The following is an 18,791-nucleotide window of genomic DNA, read 5'->3' as shown; positions in this document are numbered from 1 at the left end:
ATAGGTCTTTTTGATCGGGTCAAGGAGTTGTCCAAACCAAACCAAACTCGGTATCGAGTATCCCATGGGTAACTAGATTGTAAAACAAAAAGAGTTTTTGGTATAGTTTGCCTAGGAAAAAAGTTAGTTTTTCGTACGGCAATTTGCTATTATTTCAAATAAATAATTTTAAAAATAGGTCTTTTTGATCGGGTCAAGGAGTTGTCCAAACCAAACCAAATTCGGTATCGAGTATCCCATGGGTAACTAAATTGTAAAACAAAAAGAATTTTTGGTATAGCTTGCCTAGGAAAAAAGTTAGGTTCGCATTCGGAAATGTGCGATATTTGCGAATAACTAATTTTAAAAATAGGTCTTTTTTATCGGGTCAAGAAGTTATCCAAATGAAACCAAACCCGGTATGGAGTATCCCCTGTATAATTAGAGCATAAAACAAAAAGAATTTTTGGTATTGCTTGCCTAGAAAAAAGTTAGTTTTTCGTACGGCAATTTGCTATTATTTCAAATAAATAATTTTAAAAATAGGTCTTTTTGATCGGGTCAAGGAGTTGTCCAAATCAAACCAAACTCGGTATCGAGTATCCCATGGGTAACTAGATTGTAAAACAAAGAGAGTTTTTGGTATAGTTTGCCTAGAAAAAAGTTAGTTTTTCGTACGGCAATTTGCTATTATTTCAAATAAATAATTTTAAAAATAGGTCTTTTTGATCGGGTCAAGGAGTTGTCCAAACCAAACCAAACTCGGTATCGAGTATCCCATGGGTAACTAGATTGTAAAACAAAGAGAGTTTTTGGTATAGTTTGCCTAGGAAAAAAGTTAGTTTTTCGTACGGCAATTTGCTATTATTTCAAATAAATAATTTTAAAAGTAGGTTTTTTTGATCAGGTCAAGGAGTTGTCCAAACCAAACCAAACTCGGTATCGAGTATCCCATGGGTAACTAAATTGTAAAACAAAAAGAATTTTTGGTATAGCTTACCTAGGAAAAAAGTTAGGTTCGCATTCGGAAATGTGCGATATTTGCGAATAACTAATTTTAAAAATAGGTCTTTTTTATCGGGTCAAGAAGTTATCCAAATGAAACCAAACCCGGTATGGAGTATCCCCTGTATAATTAGAGCATAAAACAAAAAGAATTTTCGGTATTGCTTGCCTAGAAAAAAAGTTAGATTCTCATACGGAAATTTCCTATTATTTCCGAACAATTTTGAATAACTATATTTATAAATAGGTCTTTATCATCGGGTCAAGGAGTTATTCAAATCGAACCAAACTCGGTATCGAGTATCCCACGGGTAACTAGATTGTAAAACAAAAAAAAATTTTGGTATACCTTGCCTAGGAAAAAAGTTAGTTTTTCGTAAGGAAATTTGCTATTAATTCAAATAAATAATTTTAAAGATAGGTCTTTTTGATCGGGTCAAGGAGTTGTCCAAACCAAACCAAACTCGGTATCGAGTATCCCAGGGGTAACTAGATTGTAAAACAAAAAGAATTTTTGGTATAGCTTGCCTAGGAAAAAAGTTAGTTTTTCGTACGGAAATTTGCTATTATTTCAAATAAATAATTTTAAAAATAGGTCTTTTTGATCGGGTCAAACCGGGTCAAACAGGTCTTTTTGATCGGAGTTGTCTAAACCAATTCAAACTCGGTATCGAGAATCCCATGGGTAACTAGATTGTAAAACAAAAAGAATTTTTGGTATAGCTTGCCTAGGAAAAAAGTTAGGTTCGCATTCGGAAAAGTGCGATATTTGCGAATAACTAATTTTAAAAAAAGGTCTTTTTTATCGGGTCAAGAAGTTATCCAAATGAAACCAAACCCGGTATGGAGTAATTAGAGCATAAAACAAAAAGAATTTTTGGTATTGCTTGCCTAGAAAAAAGTTAGATTCTAATACGGAAATTTCCTATTATTTCCGAACAATTTTGAATAAGTATATTTAAAAAAAGGTCTTTTTCATCGGTTCAAGGAGTTATCCAAATCAAACCAAACTCGGTATGGAGTATCTACTGTGCAATTAGATTGTATTAAACCAGCAGTTTTTGCTTTGGGGTCAATACTTCAAAAAGTGGTAGAGTAGAAATATTAAGTTCGGAAACGCAAAAAATTCGTCTGTTTTTTATTTAAAATGTCTTGTTATTTCTCGACTATTGGGTCTAGGTGGCTCAAAGTGATATAACAAACGTGTGGCTGGCTAACGTTGGCCATGATGTAAAGAAATTCAAGATTAGTGATATATGAAGTAAAGTTTTGCAATTTCGTCAGATGTTTCTCTAAAGTCGTTTCGTATTTCAAAAATATAATGTGATCCTCTGGGTCAAGGAGTTGTCCAAATCGAACCAAACTCGGTATCGAGTATCCCATGGGTAACTAGATTGTAAAACAAAAAGATTTTTTGGTATAGCTCGTCTAGGAAAAAAGTTAGCTTTTCATACGGAAATTTCCTATTATTTCGAATAACTTGAAATTATTGAATTTTAAAAATAGGTCTTTTTCATCGGGTCAAGGAGTTGTCCAAATTGAACCAAACTTGGTATGGAGTATCCCAAGGGTATTTAGAATCTAGGAGAAAAAGAATTTTCTGTATAGCTTGCCTAGGAAAAAAATTGGGTTTTCATACGGAACTTTTTGAATTTCTCGAAAAAGGAATTTTAAAAATAGGTCTTTTTATCGGATCAAGAAGTTGTCCAAATTGAACCAAACTTGGTATCGAGTATCCCATGGGTAACTAAATGGTAAAACAAAAAGAATTTTTGGTATAGCTTGCCTAGGAAAAAAGCTACTTTTTCGTACGGAAATTTGCTATTATTTCAAATAAATAATTTTAAAAATAGGTCTTTTTGATCGGGTCAAGGAGTTGTCCAAACCAAACCAAACTCGGTATCGAGTATCCCATGGGTAACTAGATTGTAAAACAAAAAGAATTTTTGGTATAGCTTGCCTAGGAAAAAAGTTAGTTTTTCGTACGGAAAATTCCTATTATTTCGAATAACTTGAAATTATTGAATTTTAAAAATAGGTCTTTTTCATCGGGTCAAGGAGTTGTCCAAATCGAACCAAACTTGGCATCGAGTATCCCATGGGTAACTAGATTGTAAAACAAAAAGATTTTTTGGTATAGCTCGTCTAGGAAAAAAGTTAGCTTTTCATACGGAAATTTCCTATTATTTCGAATAACTTGAAATTATTGAATTTTAAAAATAGGTCTTTTTCATCGGGTCAAGGAGTTGTCCAAATTGAACCAAACTTGGTATGGAGTATCCCAAGGGTATTTAGAATCTAGGAGAAAAAGAATTTTCTGTATAGCTTGCCTAGTAAAAAAATTGGGTTTTCATACGGAACTTTTTGAATTTCTCGAAAAAGGAATTTTAAAAATAGGTCTTTTTATCGGATCAAGAAGTTGTCCAAATTGAACCAAACTTGGTATCGAGTATCCCATGGGTAACTAAATGGTAAAACAAAAAGAATTTCTGGTATAGCTTGCCTAGGAAAAAAGCTACTTTTTCGTACGGAAATTTGCTATTATTTCAAATAAATAATTTTAAAAATAGGTCTTTTTGATCGGGTCAAGGAGTTGTCCAAACCAAACCAAACTCGGTATCGAGTATCCCATGGGTAACTAGATTGTAAAACAAAAAGAATTTTTGGTATAGCTTGCCTAGGAAAAAAGTTAGTTTTTCGTACGGAAAATTCCTATTATTTCGAATAACTTGAAATTATTGAATTTTAAAAATAGGTCTTTTTCATCGGGTCAAGGAGTTGTCCAAATCGAACCAAACTTGGCATCGAGTATCCCATGGGTAACTAGATTGTAAAACAAAAAGACTTTTTGGTATAGCTTGCCTAGGAAAAAAGTTAGTTTTTTGTACGGAAATTTCCTATTATTTCAAATAAATAATTTTAAAAATAGGTCTTTTTGATCGGGTCAAGGAGTTGTCCAAACCAAACCAAACTCGGTATCGAGTGTTCCATGGGTAACTAGAGTGTAAAACAAAAAGAATTTTTGGTATAGCTTGCCTAGGAAAAAAAATAGTTTTTCGTACGGAAAATTCCTATTATTTCAAATAAATAATTTTAAAAATAGGTCTTTTTGATCGGGTCAAGGAGTTGTCCAAACCAAACCAAACTCGGTATCGAGTATCCCATGGGTAACTAGAGTGTAAAACAAAAAGAATTTTTGGTATAGCTTGCCTAGGAAAAAAGTTAGTTTTTTGTACGGAAATTTCCTATTATTTCAAATAAATAATTTTAAAAATAGGTCTTTTTGATCAGGTCAAGGAGTTGTCCAAACCAAACCAAACTCGGTATCGAGTATTCCATGGGTAACTAGAGTGTAAAACAAAAAGAATTTTTGGTATAGCTTGCCTAGGAAAAAAGTTAGTTTTTCGTACGGAAATTTCCTATTATTTCAAATAAATAATTTTAAAAATAGGTCTTTTTGATCGGGTCAAGGAGTTGTCCAAACCTAACCAAACTCGGAATCGAGTATCCCATGGGTAACTAGAGTGTAAAACAAAAAGAATTTTTGGTATAGCTTGCATAGGAAAAAAGTTAGTTTTTTGTACGGAAATTTCCTAATATTTCAAATAAATAATTTTAAAAATAGGTCTTTTTGATCGGGTCAAGGAGTTGTCCAAACCAAACCAAACTCGGTATCGAGTATCCCATGGGTAACTAGATTGTAAAACAAAAAGAATTTTTGGTATAGCTTGCCTAGGAAAAAAGTTAGTTTTTCGTACGGAAAATTCCTATTATTTCGAATAACTTGAAATTATTGAATTTTAAAAATAGGTCTTTTTCATCGGGTCAAGGAGTTGTCCAAATCGAACCAAACTTGGCATCGAGTATCCCATGGGTAACTAGATTGTAAAACAAAAAGAATTTTTGGTATAGCTTGCCTAGGAAAAAAGTTAGTTTTTTGTACGGAAATTTCCTATTATTTCAAATAAATAATTTTAAAAATAGGTCTTTTTGATCGGGTCAAGGAGTTGTCCAAACCAAACCAAACTCGGTATCGAGTGTTCCATGGGTAACTAGAGAGTAAAACAAAAAGAATTTTTGGTATAGCTTGCCTAGGAAAAAAAATAGTTTTTCGTACGGAAAATTCCTATTATTTCAAATAAATAATTTTAAAAATAGGTCTTTTTGATCGGGTCAAGGAGTTGTCCAAACCAAACCAAACTCGGTATCGAGTATCCCATGGGTAACTAGAGTGTAAAACAAAAAGAATTTTTGGTATAGCTTGCCTAGGAAAAAAGTTAGTTTTTTGTACGGAAATTTCCTATTATTTCAAATAAATAATTTTAAAAATAGGTCTTTTTGATCGGGTCAAGGAGTTGTCCAAACCAAACTAAACTCGGTATCGAGTATTCCATGGGTAACTAGAGTGTAAAACAAAAAGAATTTTTGGTATAGCTTGCCTAGGAAAAAAGTTAGTTTTTCGTACGGAAATTTCCTATTATTTCAAATAAATAATTTTAAAAATAGGTCTTTTTGATCGGGTCAAGGAGTTGTCCAAACCTAACCAAACTCGGTATCTAGTATCCCATGGGTAACTAGAGTGTAAAACAAAAAAAATTTTTGGTATAGCTTGCATAGGAAAAAAGTTAGTTTTTTGTACGGAAATTTCCTAATATTTCAAATAAATAATTTTAAAAATAGGTCTTTTTGATCGGGTCAAGGAGTTGTCCAAACCAAACCAAACTCGGCATCGAGTATACCATGGGTAACTAGAGTGTAAAACAAAAAGAATTTTTGGTATAGCTTGCCTAGGAAAAAAGTTAGTTTTTCGTACGGAAATTTGCTATTATTTCAAATAAATAATTTTAAAAATAGGTCTTTTTGATCGGGTCAAGGAGTTGTCCAAACCAAACCAAACTCGGTATCGAGTATCCCATGGGTAACTAGATTGTAAAAAAAGAATTTTTGGTATAGCTTGCCCAGGAAAAAAGTTAGTTTTTCGTACGGAAATTTGCTAATATTTCGAATAAATAATTTTAAAAATAGGTCTTTTTGATCGGGTCAAGGAGTTGTCCAAACCAAACCAAACTCGGTATCGAGTATCCCATGGGTAACTAGATTGTAAAACAAAAAGAATTTTTGGTATAGCTTGCCCAGGAAAAAAGTTAGTTTTTCGTACGGAAATTTGCTATTATTTCAAATAAATAATTTTAAAAATAGGTCTTTTTATCGGGTCAAGGAGTTGTCCAAATCAAACCAAACTTGGTATGGAGAATCCAATGTCCAACTAGATTGTAATAAACTGGCAATTTTTGCTTTGGGGTCAATACTTGAAAAAGTGGTAGAGTAGATAAGTTAAGTTCGGAAACGCAAGAAATTCGTCGTTTTTTTATGTAAAATGTCTTGTTATTTCTCGACTATTGGTTCTAGGCGGTTCAAAGTGATATAACAAACGTGTGGCAAGCTAACTTTGGCTATGATGTAAAGAATTTTAAGATTAGTGATATATGAAGTCAAGTTTTGCAATTTCGTCAGATGTTTCTCTTAAGTCGTTTCGTATTTCAAAAATATAATGTGACCCTCTGGGTCAAGGAGTTGTTCAATGTTGCTCAGACTCTTTTCATAGTATCTACTATTCAATTAAATTGTAATAATCTTGCAATTTTTGCTTTGGGGTCAATACTTCAAAAAGTGGTAGAGCTGAAATGTTAAGTTCGGAAATGCAAAAAATTCGTCTGTTTTTTATGTAAAAGGTCTTGTTATTTCTCGACTATTGGGTCTAGGCGGTTCAAACTGATATAACAAACGTGTGGCAGGCTAACTTTGGCCATGATGTAAAGAATTTACATCATGGCCAAATTTTGCAAGTTTTGGGGGGAAATTACAAAAAAAAGATTTTTTGATAAATGTCCCTCCCTTTTGTGCCCTTATAGGGACCTTCTCCCATGTGCTGTTTATTTATTTGTTGTGCCTTGTTTCTTTGTGCTTTTGTTTAGATGTTTATAGAATCCTGGCCTATCCGGGATTCCTTTAGATTTTAAAAAGTGTCTTACAAGAGCCTTTGTTTTTTCTGGGGCTGCAAGAAAAATTCTGAATTTTTCTTGTGGTCTTGGACAGTAAAGAGAGCTCACGAAATAAAGACACTCAAATCAGTTTATGAAAAGACTTATGATGGACCCATGAAAAGACCTTAGCTGGACTTTTTTGCTTATGAAAAGACTAAAAATGGACCCATGAAAAGACCTTAACTCGACCCATGAAAAGTCCTTAACTCGACCCATGAAAAGACTTTAACTCGACCCATGAAAAGACTTTAACTCTACTTTTATCTGTTATGAAAAGACTTTGGCTCGACCCATCAAAAGACCTTAACTAGACCCATGAAAAGACCTTAACTCGACCCATGAAAAGACCTTAACTCGACCCATGAAAAGACTTTAACTCTACTTTTATCTGTTATGAAAAGACTTTGGCTCGACCCATGAAAAGACCTTAACTCGACCCATGAAAAGACCTTAACTCGACCCATGAAAAGACTTTAACTCGACTCTTATCTGTTATGAAAAGACTTTAGCTCGACCCATGAAAAGACTGAAGCTGTACTTTTATTAGGAACCTCGACCGTGTAATTTTAGTCAATATTGCCCCCCCCACTAGACTTTTAAAGTCTTTTCATGAGTCGAGGTCTAGACCTGGGTAAGCTGGGGAGTTGGACTTTATCGGAAAACAACAGAAATTTCTTCAAAAGCTGTTTTTATTATGAAATTGCTTTTAGTGAGAGCAAAGCTTATTCACACATTGTCTGTTCAAAATTTACCAGGTTTACCAAAAATTTTGGGTTGTGTAAACATTTATGCTCTGCGATAAAACAAAAAAGTTTGACAAGGAAGTCATCTTTGTGCAACTTCTTTAATAAAAATTGAAATTAGCATTACGTGTAGAAAACCACATTTGCTGAAATCAGTGACAAGCAAACATTGCAGACAAAACGTGAAAAAATCGAAGCTAAATTCGTTAAATCCTTGATGCTAATTTTAGCGACAGTAGCAGTACGTAAATTGGCGACAAATCCAACCAAATCAAAGGACTAGATTACAGCCGGGGATGAGTTCAATGGATTAGAATCATTAAAATTGTCACCATTTTACGCACACTTAGAATGCGAAAACAACAGACGTATATGCCAGCGTTGGAGCGTGTCCGCATTTTCCGCACTCGCTTACTATCCTTATCTTAATATATGTGTGCGGAGAACACTGATAGGGCTTAGTGTAAATACTCAGTACGATTTGGTTTTAGTTTTGTAAAATAATTTCCTGTGGACTATAAGCTCATTTTTCAACCTGATTTGGGGTCAATTGATTATTTTTGGCCCTAAATTTTCAAGAACCTGAACAAAAAACTAGAGTCGTCTTTCGAGAGCATGACTTGCGGCACTACCCCCAATATTGCAAAACTTAACTGAATTTGCATCAAAATTAAGTTTTCTGTTTCAATCTAGAGTAGTCGAATGTGAGCAGGAGAACTGGAAACGATTATGATAATGATTGTTATTATTACATAATTTTATCGAAAGACTTACAAGAATTTATTCTGATAGAGTTAATCTTGTCAGCGGAGAAAACATGGTTTTGTCCTCAAAGAACAAATTCCAAATTTGGGCTTTTGTAATTGAGAAAATTGCTCCAACCGCAATGTTCTAAATTTGGGCTTTTGTAATTGAGAAAAGTGCTCCAACCGCAATATAACCACTTGCCTTTGACAAATTAAAATAGTCTCATGCATTTTCAGCAAAATTGCCACATTTTGAAAATCAGCAGTCTCGTTTATCGGTTGGTTTTCTTGACTGCCACCCAGGATCAGGTACACAACCTAAGACAGGTATTGATCAGATGACTTGGGCTGCGGAAAGTGGGGTACAGGAACGACCATACCCAAAAATAGGTATTGGCCAGACCGATCAGACATTGAACACCCAAGGTGAGACCGAAAAATTTTTTGTAACAATTGGCCAGACTGAACACACTTTGCACAGACCATTGGTCGAGCATAGCAGACCCTAATCCAGACCGTTGTCCACAACATTGGCCGGTGGGAGCAGAACCGAGGCCAAACCGTTGTCCAGAAAATTGACCAGACAGAGCAGAACTTAGGCCAGACTGTTTTGCAGAACACTGGACAGACGTGAAATGGCGACTAATCCCCCCAAGTTAAAGAACTAGGCTAAAGTCGGGGTTTAATTCAAAGGATTAGAATAAATATAATTGTCACCATCTTTCGATCATGTAGAATGCGGAAAAAACAGACGCATATAACAGCGTTGGAGGGCGTCCGCATTATCCGCAATTGTTTACAGTCCTGATCATGATACATGCGTTCGTCAAACAGCGATAAGGGTGAGTATAAACATTTAGTGCCATGTGATTTTAGTTTTTTAATGTCAATGAAGTCATTTGAAGTGATGCTAAAACAATTTCCTTTGGAAGATCAGCTCATTCCAACCAGTTTTGGGCTCAATTGTTTTTAGCGGGAACTAAGTTTAACTATTACTGCTAATTTAAGCAAAGTAAGAACCACTGCATCAGCAGAAAACATTTACTGAACATTTCAGTAGTAATAGGGTGAGCAAGGCTCACCGGGGGGATGTAGACCCCATGTATTAAGATAGGGTATAAGAGTATTTTTGAGAGCGGGTCTAAAGTATTAAGATAGGCAATAAAAATAGGAGCGTGTTCCAGGGGGTGAATAGCAAAGAAGGAGCAGATCAGGATGATTTTCTGGAGCCCTTTGTCGCTTGATTTTAGAGGTCATTTAGGGATTAGCGTGGAATTGTACATGCAGCGCGCAGGGGAATTGTAGACGCAGTGCGCACTGGAATTGTACAGGCAGGGGAATTGTACAGGCAGCGCGCATGGGAATTAACGGATAATTCCCCTCGCGGTAAATATTTTGGTATAAGCACCGCAATGTATTAAGATTACGTATAGCCGCCGCAATTTATTAACATTAGGTATAGCGGCCGCAATGTTTTAAGATTAGGTAAAACCGCCGCAATGTATTAAGATTAAGTATAGCCACCACCATGTATTAAGATAAGGTATAGCCGCCGCAATGTATTGAGATTAGGTATAAGTGCCGCAATGTATTAAGATTAGGTATAGCCGCCGCAATGTATAAAGATTAGGTATAGCTTCCGCAATGTATTAAGATTAGATATAGCCGCCGCAATGTATTAAGATTAAGTATAGCCGCTGCAATGTATTAAGATTAGGTATAGCAGCCGCAATGTATTAAGATTAGGTAGAGCCACCGCAATGTAATAAGATCAGGTATAGACACCATGAATTCAGACTAGGTATAGCCGCCGCAATGTACTATAATTAGGTATAGCCGACCCTAATTAGCAAGATGGCGCAGCGGTAACGTGCTGGGCTCATAACTCAGAGATAAATAGATCGAAACTACCTCTTGCTAATCTGGCTTTTACACAGTACTAGTGAACTTTTAAGCGCTCATAATTTGAAAAAATGTTAAATAAAAGACAAAATTGAATTTAAAAATAAAAAAATAACAGACACATTACATTTAGGCACATGCAAATACAAATTTAATCAAACGTTTATATGATAATAGTACAAAAAGAAAAAGTATCAAATACATTTAGCCGAGTAGTTAATAAAGTCGGTAATAAAAATTTGAGTAACTAATGAAAAATTTAAAAATTTAGAAAGAAAATTACTGTCGACCTTATTACACTTCGAGTTATTTTACATTAAATTTATCTTATCTAATTCACATTAAATTACTTATAAAGTTTAAAACATGAACTTCATGAAAATTGTTCAGTTTTGATTAAAAAAATTTAAATAGTTGAAATGCTGCAAAAATTGTGTAAAATCCACACAATTTATCAGTTTTCTAAACTGGCTGTTGTATCATTCTCTGATACTTTTAATTCAAAAATTTGTATTTTGTGATTGTACGAGACAAAGAATCAGCATAGTAATAATTCGATTGAGTTGAGCAATCATTAGCCAATGGTCTCTAGCTTCACTGCTCGGAGAGGTATTGATGATTGCGAAGCTGATTGTGGGTAGTCTTGGAAAACAATCTGCTGGAATCCAACGTAAAGGTAATTGAGTTCTGGGATTCGTTCAATACTCTGTCTCAGGGAAGTGTTATCCATAAAAAACAATATTTCTCTGCTTTAATTCGCAAGTATCATTAACATACGGGTTGCAACAATCATTGGACTTTTTACTTGCTCCAATTAAACTCTGCTTGACTTTTTTATTTTGTCAACAAAATTGTTATGGGAGTCGGGGTAGAAAAAAATAATTATAAAAAAAGTACCAGAGAAGTTAGGCGAGGAACGTAAACCAAAAAGTTTGAATCAGTCAGCCCCCAACAAATTTGGTGAAGATAATGGCCACTGGGTGACGATAATATATAACCCACAAATGTTCCAATGCAGAAAGAAATTATGTAACACGCATAAAAAATTGTAAGACATTTTTAGCAACCGTTCCCAACTGATCAATTTTAACAGTGGACATTCTTTCTCCTAGAACAATTAATACTGTCACACTTCTTAGCGGGCAGTCGAAAATCATTTCTAATTGGAAACTGTCACCGCTGATTTGAGGATAATGAATATTTTCACCGGCATCTTGAAGTGTAGTGATATCAAATATAACTACATAATGGTTCTGAAATAGATTATTTGGTAACGCAGGAATGCCCTAAAGTCAATGGTTGTACCAACTGATACTATAGCTCTACCTCCTCGAACTATCTTAGTTCTCGTAAGCCAAATTTCTGACAATGGAAAGGATTTTCTCGAAAATGTCCTGTGAATGCTGAATTTGTGTTCATCGCAATAGCTATTCTTCTGATTCGAGCATTGTTAAAGACATTTTCCTGAATAATTTGTTTCTTTCCTGAAGGAATAATAAATCTACGTGCAATTGTTTCTATAAAGTTGTAACAAGCAGGTTGATAAGTTAATTGATATTGGATAGTCTGATGATACACTTCCTTAACAACAACACGCCTTGTAAAAAAGGAACAATCAAGAACTTAAAGAGACACGTGAGTATTGTAGGAGATCGTGTAAAAAAATGGGTGTTGCACGAATCAACTTCAATCTAACTTATATATTTGGAAGCAGTATCCTTTCACATTGGAAAAAATCAATTGCTAATTTACCTTAATAAATAGTTCCGTTTTTTAGCAACAGTAACAGTTACAGGATCTATAAAAGGCCTTTTTTCAAAATCGCTAGGCTCTTTTTCAAATTCGTAATCATGGCAAGCCCAAATAACTTCATTATTTCTTGTGGAAGCTTTAAAGTCATTAAAAAATTAAAGCCTTGTGTCCATAGAGACCATTTGCGTTGTAAACCTGTTCCTTGTTGAGGTACACTTCACAGTTGGAGAAAAGCGAGTGAAATAATTTGTTGACGTGAGTTTGATAATGTAAATCATCATCTGTGAAAGACTTTCCCATATCTACTTTTTCAAGCTTTTTTTATAAATTCACCAAACAATCTTCCCTTTTGTAAACCAACTTTGATTTGAGGTTGGATATCTCTCATATCAAGATATATGCTTCTATCTGTTTCAAACTCGAATTCAATGCTACCTGTCATCCAATGAAGTACTGGGATAAACTTCTTGAACGTGAGAAGATTCAATTGGTTGCAAAACAGGAATTTTGTTTACAAAAATCTCCAAGCAAGAGTTTCTAAACTGACCATAACAAAAATTGCTAACGTTTGTTGATCTAGAAATCATTTTAGCTTAGAAAAAATACCTCTTCTAGTTTTAGCTTAGAAAAATTACCTCTTCTTTCACCCACAATATTGTATTCAACAAAATCACTATATATCATTAAGGTGTGTATTCGTACAATGTCATAAGGGAACTTGTGAAAATGTGGACCAGCTCCACTCATGAAAACACCCATACAGTAAACAGCTTCTTCGCATCCAAAGACGTGACAAATATCTGCACTAAAATTGACAACTAAAGAGTTCTCGACTGGTTTTTGTGGGAATTCTTCGAATAATGCGACGTTTCCTATTTTTTCCACCACCTAGCTGTTTACGTAATGTTTTCTTTCCAACATCTGCAGTCACAGATTTGAATTTTTTCTTTCCAGTTAGAATATTTCCAATTTCTGGTGCAGCTATATCAAGCAAATCAACACCAACTCTTTTTGCTGCTGGGACAACATATCTCCTCAAGAATGGAATAGCTGTTCTCCCAATTATTTGCGCTAACGCTCCGAATCCTCTTCGCCTCTGTCTTGAAGAAACACCAAAATACGGTAAATCATTATAAGCAGCCATTTTCACAACTTCAAATCTAAAAACTATTGGCAGACGTTATTCTAAACTTTAGTACTGCTCTTGTTACACCAACAGAGTTGAAAGGAACTTTTTCACCATAAGAGTCCCGGAGCTCAAGTTTTCTGCTGCGGAATGAGTTTTTCAGATTTTTTTCAAAAGTAAGTAAGGAAAACTTAAGTTAATTCTTGTATTGTCCCGTTGAGATGATGTCTCCATTCTTAACTTTTGATATAAACCGAATGCATCGTAAAAGAGCAGCTTTTGTATCACCCTCAATATTGTATTCAACAAAATCACTAAATATCATTAAGGTGTGTATTCGTACAATGTCATAAGGGAAAAATGACAAAGATCTGCACTGTAATTGAAAAATGACAAGTAAAGACTTCTAATTAGGAGTACTCAAAGAATTTCGCAGCGTAATTTTGTTAACGTGTGATTTGATTGGCGTTTTTTCATATATTTCACGTGCCTGAAATTTTTTGTTCATTTCAATGACAATATCAGAGATCGAGGGGAACAGACCTGGATAAAGTGTGTAGTAGTGGGTTTTGTATCTGGTGTTTCTTCATCTAGATAGAAGAATTTACCCTCTGTTATGTTTTGGTACAAGGAAGGATACGACAATTCTGTTATTGCTACCTCCCGTTTTCCATCAAGATTAATTTTTTCAAGTAGAAAAATCGTGAAAGAACTTAATGTATTGTTTCGGTAAAAATCAAACGACGCGATGGAAAACAAATCAACCGTGAAAGAACTCATCTTTAAATGATACACTTTTTAAGCACTTGTACAAAAAACTGACCTAGAATTCCATCACTTTGTTCTCCGCAAAGGTTATAGGTCGGTTGTTTATGAGTAGCAATTTTAACAATTTTGAAGATTGCATTTGTGAACTGAGATTCATAACCTTTTCTGAACGGAATATCTTTTTTTGATATAAGAAAAGTTTCACCCACTTTAAAACGTGGTCGCTTATATTGGTTATTTGGGTTTCTGTAAAAAATTGACGAAAAGTCTTTTTTTGCTATATTTTTGGAGCTTTAGCTGTTGAGCGATTAACTCTTGTGTTCATACTTTTGAGAAAAGAATCCGTTTTTCTCATGTATTTGTCACCATTTTCTTCCATATAGCGATAAATAATGTTTTTCAAAGATTTTATAGCCCGTTCTGCTACAGCAGCTTTTATTTCATTTTAGTGGAGTAAATAATGATTTTCTTGTCCGTGCAAAATTTTCGAAACTCACCACTAAACTCTGTTCCCTGATCAACCCATACTATCGCTGACATACTCGTTTTACACAACATTTTTTTGAAAGCTACAACTGCGTCGGTAGAGTACTTTGAGTTCATTGGTTGCACACGAACAAAGCGAGAAAATACGTCAACACAAAATAATAAATACTTCACTCCATTATTGGAGTCCGATAATTTATCCATAAAAGCCAGATCGAGACATCAGATCTCATTGATTCGCTTAGCAAATGCTGGTAATCTTTTGAAAAGTGGTGTTGCATGACGATACTTTGTGTAGGAGTGTTTTCTGTGCAGAAAGTAGGCAACTTTCTTTTGGATAACCGGCTTACCTTTTTTAGATTTTTAATTGATCCATATGCGGCTTTTCCATCTCTAGTCTTTGTAGCTTGGCTTTCTCATATTTTGAAAGGAATCCAGCTCCCGCTGTCTTTGCGTTTGGCATCTTTGTTTACTACTTTTTGAGGACTAATTCCGGTAGCATCATGTATTGTTTTATATATGTCGGGAAAATCAACGTTCTTCCTTTTAATGCAAATTTAAAATCTGCGAAAGCTATTTCTGTATCTCCTCCATCGAAAAAAAATTGTGTCGGTGAGAGATAGCTTGACTCGCGGCAAATTCAAAATTTGATATACAATTGATTCGTTCTTTAACGATCTGGTTCTGTTGCTGATTTGCTTCTAATTATTGTGCAAATGTGTTGAGACAGAAACTGGATTCTGCTCAAAAGTGTCGCACTTTTTAACCTCTAATTTAACTTTTTGTTCCAAAAGGTGTTGAGGAATCAAAACAAACTGTTCCATTTCAAGACAATCGATTATTGATATATGGTGTCAAAATTGGTAAAAGCTCTATTCCTTTTCGTGAAATTAAAATTGCTCTTCTTTTATTTATTCCTTTTCTTTTTAGCACGAGTTGATGAATTTCGTCTCTGTACTTTATAAAGTCATGTTTTTGTATTTCCTGTAGCTGTCCTCCGAGAAGGCTTACTATGTATTCGTTTAGAAACTGAATGAAATCATTTGGACAATTTCTTATGAACGTTTTTTTGAAGTTCTGTAGAGATATGTTGTGTGTTCATCGTTCGTAAAGTAATCTCCTGTTTTGTTTTAGGAAGAAAAAAATAGTGAAAACAGAACCACTCTTCGTACAAAAACTAAAGGAGTCGACTGTTTTTGGAGTCAAATCAATGAATAAATGACCATTCGGGATTAAAGTAGCTTTTGTCTACCAATCTTTTAGTTTTGACCCAAACCCGAGATATTGACTAAGAGTGTTAATCTGAAGAACATCTCTAGGGGACTTGAATAAAACTATTTGAGTATTTTGTAATTCAATATCTTTTCCCAACCTACTGTGATGAAAAACTTTATGATTTATAAATATTGTCCTAAGTCCTTTGTGCCTTCCAGCTTTTGCAATTTTGACAAAATCTTTCGAGCTTGAGATTTCCTCACAAGAATTATCAAAAATCAGCAAATACTTTGCTCCATTATTGTGTAGACTGTGAATTAACTCAAAGTCAACTCCTTGAATAAAATGAATGTTCTTAATGTTTTTAGATATTAGTCCGTAAAATGATTGATAATGTTGATAAAAACAGTCAATTTTATCAAAATCGGGTTGAAAACTTCCAATAATTAACCGATCATGGATGAAATGAGATTTTCCAGACCCACTTGGTCCCACCAATGAAATAAAAATCCGTTCCTTAGAAGAAATTATTTTGTTCAAAGTTGAGGAGAAGAAAAAAATATAACCGACTGTACCAGATAAGATAGCAATCCAAACTGTTACTTAGAAACAAGTTTCGGCAAGAGTTATTCTTACTATACAGAACGCTAATATTAACAAAAAAATCTGTATGCTCCGTCAATTATACCTTATTTTTAAGGCGAAAATCAATTTTTCCAACCAACTGGGAATGCAACGTTTCTCTGATTTCAAAAGTAGTAAAATATAAATAATTAATCACAAAACGATCAAAAATAAAATTCGAAATTACAAATGTTATACGTTGTCAAAAAAATCAAGAGTCCTAGTCCCGTAAGCATAAGCTTTCTTCTCTGCACAGTGAAATGTCTTTTTGTGTCGATACGGATAGTTGCTACAATCCCATTCAGTATCCGAGTTGTTGAGAGGTTTGGTAATTTTTGGACAACCAAGATCATCTAGATTCTCCACATCTTTACACAAGTAATTTGAGAGTAGATTACACTTCTCTAACCCTTTTGCAAAGCATTCTGTTGTAGGTGAACAATGTTGGTGAATGATTGATGAAAACTCAGTATATTCCAGTTTTCCCTTGTTCAATTCATCCTAAATAAATTTTTAGTGTTTCGCTTTGCTTGAAAATCAGGTTTACAGTCTGTGGGTGGGAGGAAACTGTATCCCAATACAATTCCATCCATGATAACATCCAACTCCTAAACAATTTTTCCCTCCAAGCCATCAATATCAAGTACAGCGAGAGACATTCTTTTTTCTAGGTTGTATTATTACAAAAATGATTAGCTGTCTAGCATTTTGAAAATTTGAGGATGATAAAATTTATTAAAAACACAAAAGATTAACCCTGTTAAATGTCCCAAGAAACATGAGCTTGGAAAGTTTGATAACATGTAATAGTATTCTGCTCCCTTGTTTGTATTTGCTTTAACCACTCAAGCAGAATCGTGTACTATAGCATGTAATAGAAAAATTTTCAATCTAGCAACGAAAAAGTCTAAGAAGGAATTTCCATTACCAATAAGTCCTCCATGAGGAAACTTTTGATTAGTTTCCTCCAAATTTATATTTTCCAGCTAATTTTTGCAGGCTGCTGAAAAACAGTTTTTGCGTTTTCCATTTTCGGCAAACATAGAAAGTATGCTTCCGTAACAATTGAATTTGTTGAGAAGAATGACAATATCCATCAACTTTGCGTTCCTTCGTCCAAGTAAATTCACATTTTCTTAAGCTTTTCAATATAAGATAAAAGTGTAGGGAGATGCTCTAGTACCTTCTCGTACTCTTCTTTTCCTAATTGAATGTTTGTCAGAAAACTTCACTGATATCCGCTCCAAAGATGTTGTGAAATGGTAACTTGTTGTTTATCCGAAGGATATATAAGACTTATTCTGCCTAATCTGTAAAGAATAACCCACCTAAAATCTGAAATTTGGGACTCTACGTCCAAATTTTATAATTTGGGAAATTTTTGATCTTCAAGAACAGTATAGGAATATCTTTAAAGTTCGTAATGAAGTCTAACGTGAAAAAACTTTGACTTATCTCTGAGACCCAAAAAATGTTTCTTGAGCAACCAATATCCCAACTCATTCTCAGATCAAAGATTATTAAAATGAAAATTTTACTGTAGAGAAGACAAAGACATATTCCAAAATCACACAGCAATTATTACTGAAATGTAAATTGTTCAATGTTAGAAAAGTCATTCAAATTTTGAATCAGTTCGTTGAACTCGTCCAAAGTGTAGCTGAAATAAGTCACCTGCTTGAACTCATTGTTTTCTTTAAAACAAAAGAGTCCAATCTGCACAGAAATGGAGACTGGATTCTCCTGAACGTATTGAATGAAAGTCACATATATTCGTCGATATTCGTCGTTGTGACATCCTTGCAGCACTTCCTCCATAAAATGAGTTTTTATCAAATTGAGCCGGGTTCTCAATCAATTCCAACTCTCCATTCAAGATAATGTTCTTGAGCAAACAGAATTTTTTGAATTCGTAATCTCCAATTCAAAGTTGTTGGTACTTCTCAAAGGTTCCAGAGTTTTTTTTTTGAAGACTTAGAAAGTTGGTTCAGAATAATTTTGTCCGTTCTTAAAAATCTGGGACATAGTAATACCCGTTTTAGTTTGAGAATCGGTAAACATAGAGGGAGCACTCAAGTAAAACGAAGAGACCTTAGAGAGAGACATTTTATCAACTTAATCTGATAAAGAGAAATTAATTAAATAAATTAAATTGTAATTTTTTCCCCTCTATTTCTTCCGATCACCTTTGTTTGGTAATGATTTAATTATTCATCTTTTGTTTCCAAATACGGAAAATTCAATTGCGTTTTTTTGCAAAATTTCCTTATAAGGAAACTTTGTCCGAAATTTTAATTTGAGCAAACTTTTGAACTAGAGCAGCGTATTTATCTTGATGTTTAGCACGTCTGTTATGCGTTAGAGAGTATTAGTGTTTGAAATATTTAGATCAAGTAACAAC

At 34.1% G+C, this 18,791-nt stretch overlaps 1 protein-coding gene across 1 annotated transcript in view; it reads right to left on the bottom strand.

Annotated features, from left to right (window-relative positions):
- Positions 1 to 18,791, bottom strand: part of LOC142353140 (uncharacterized) — a 169,481-nt gene that overhangs the window by 130,227 nt on the left and 20,463 nt on the right. The gene's annotated exons all lie outside the window — the stretch shown is intronic.

Source organism: Convolutriloba macropyga, chromosome 14, assembly GCF_964194025.1.
Source record: "Convolutriloba macropyga chromosome 14, txConMacr16.3, whole genome shotgun sequence".
NCBI lineage: Eukaryota > Metazoa > Xenacoelomorpha > Acoela > Convolutidae > Convolutriloba > Convolutriloba macropyga.
This window is presented reverse-complemented; position numbering and strand designations above follow the sequence as displayed.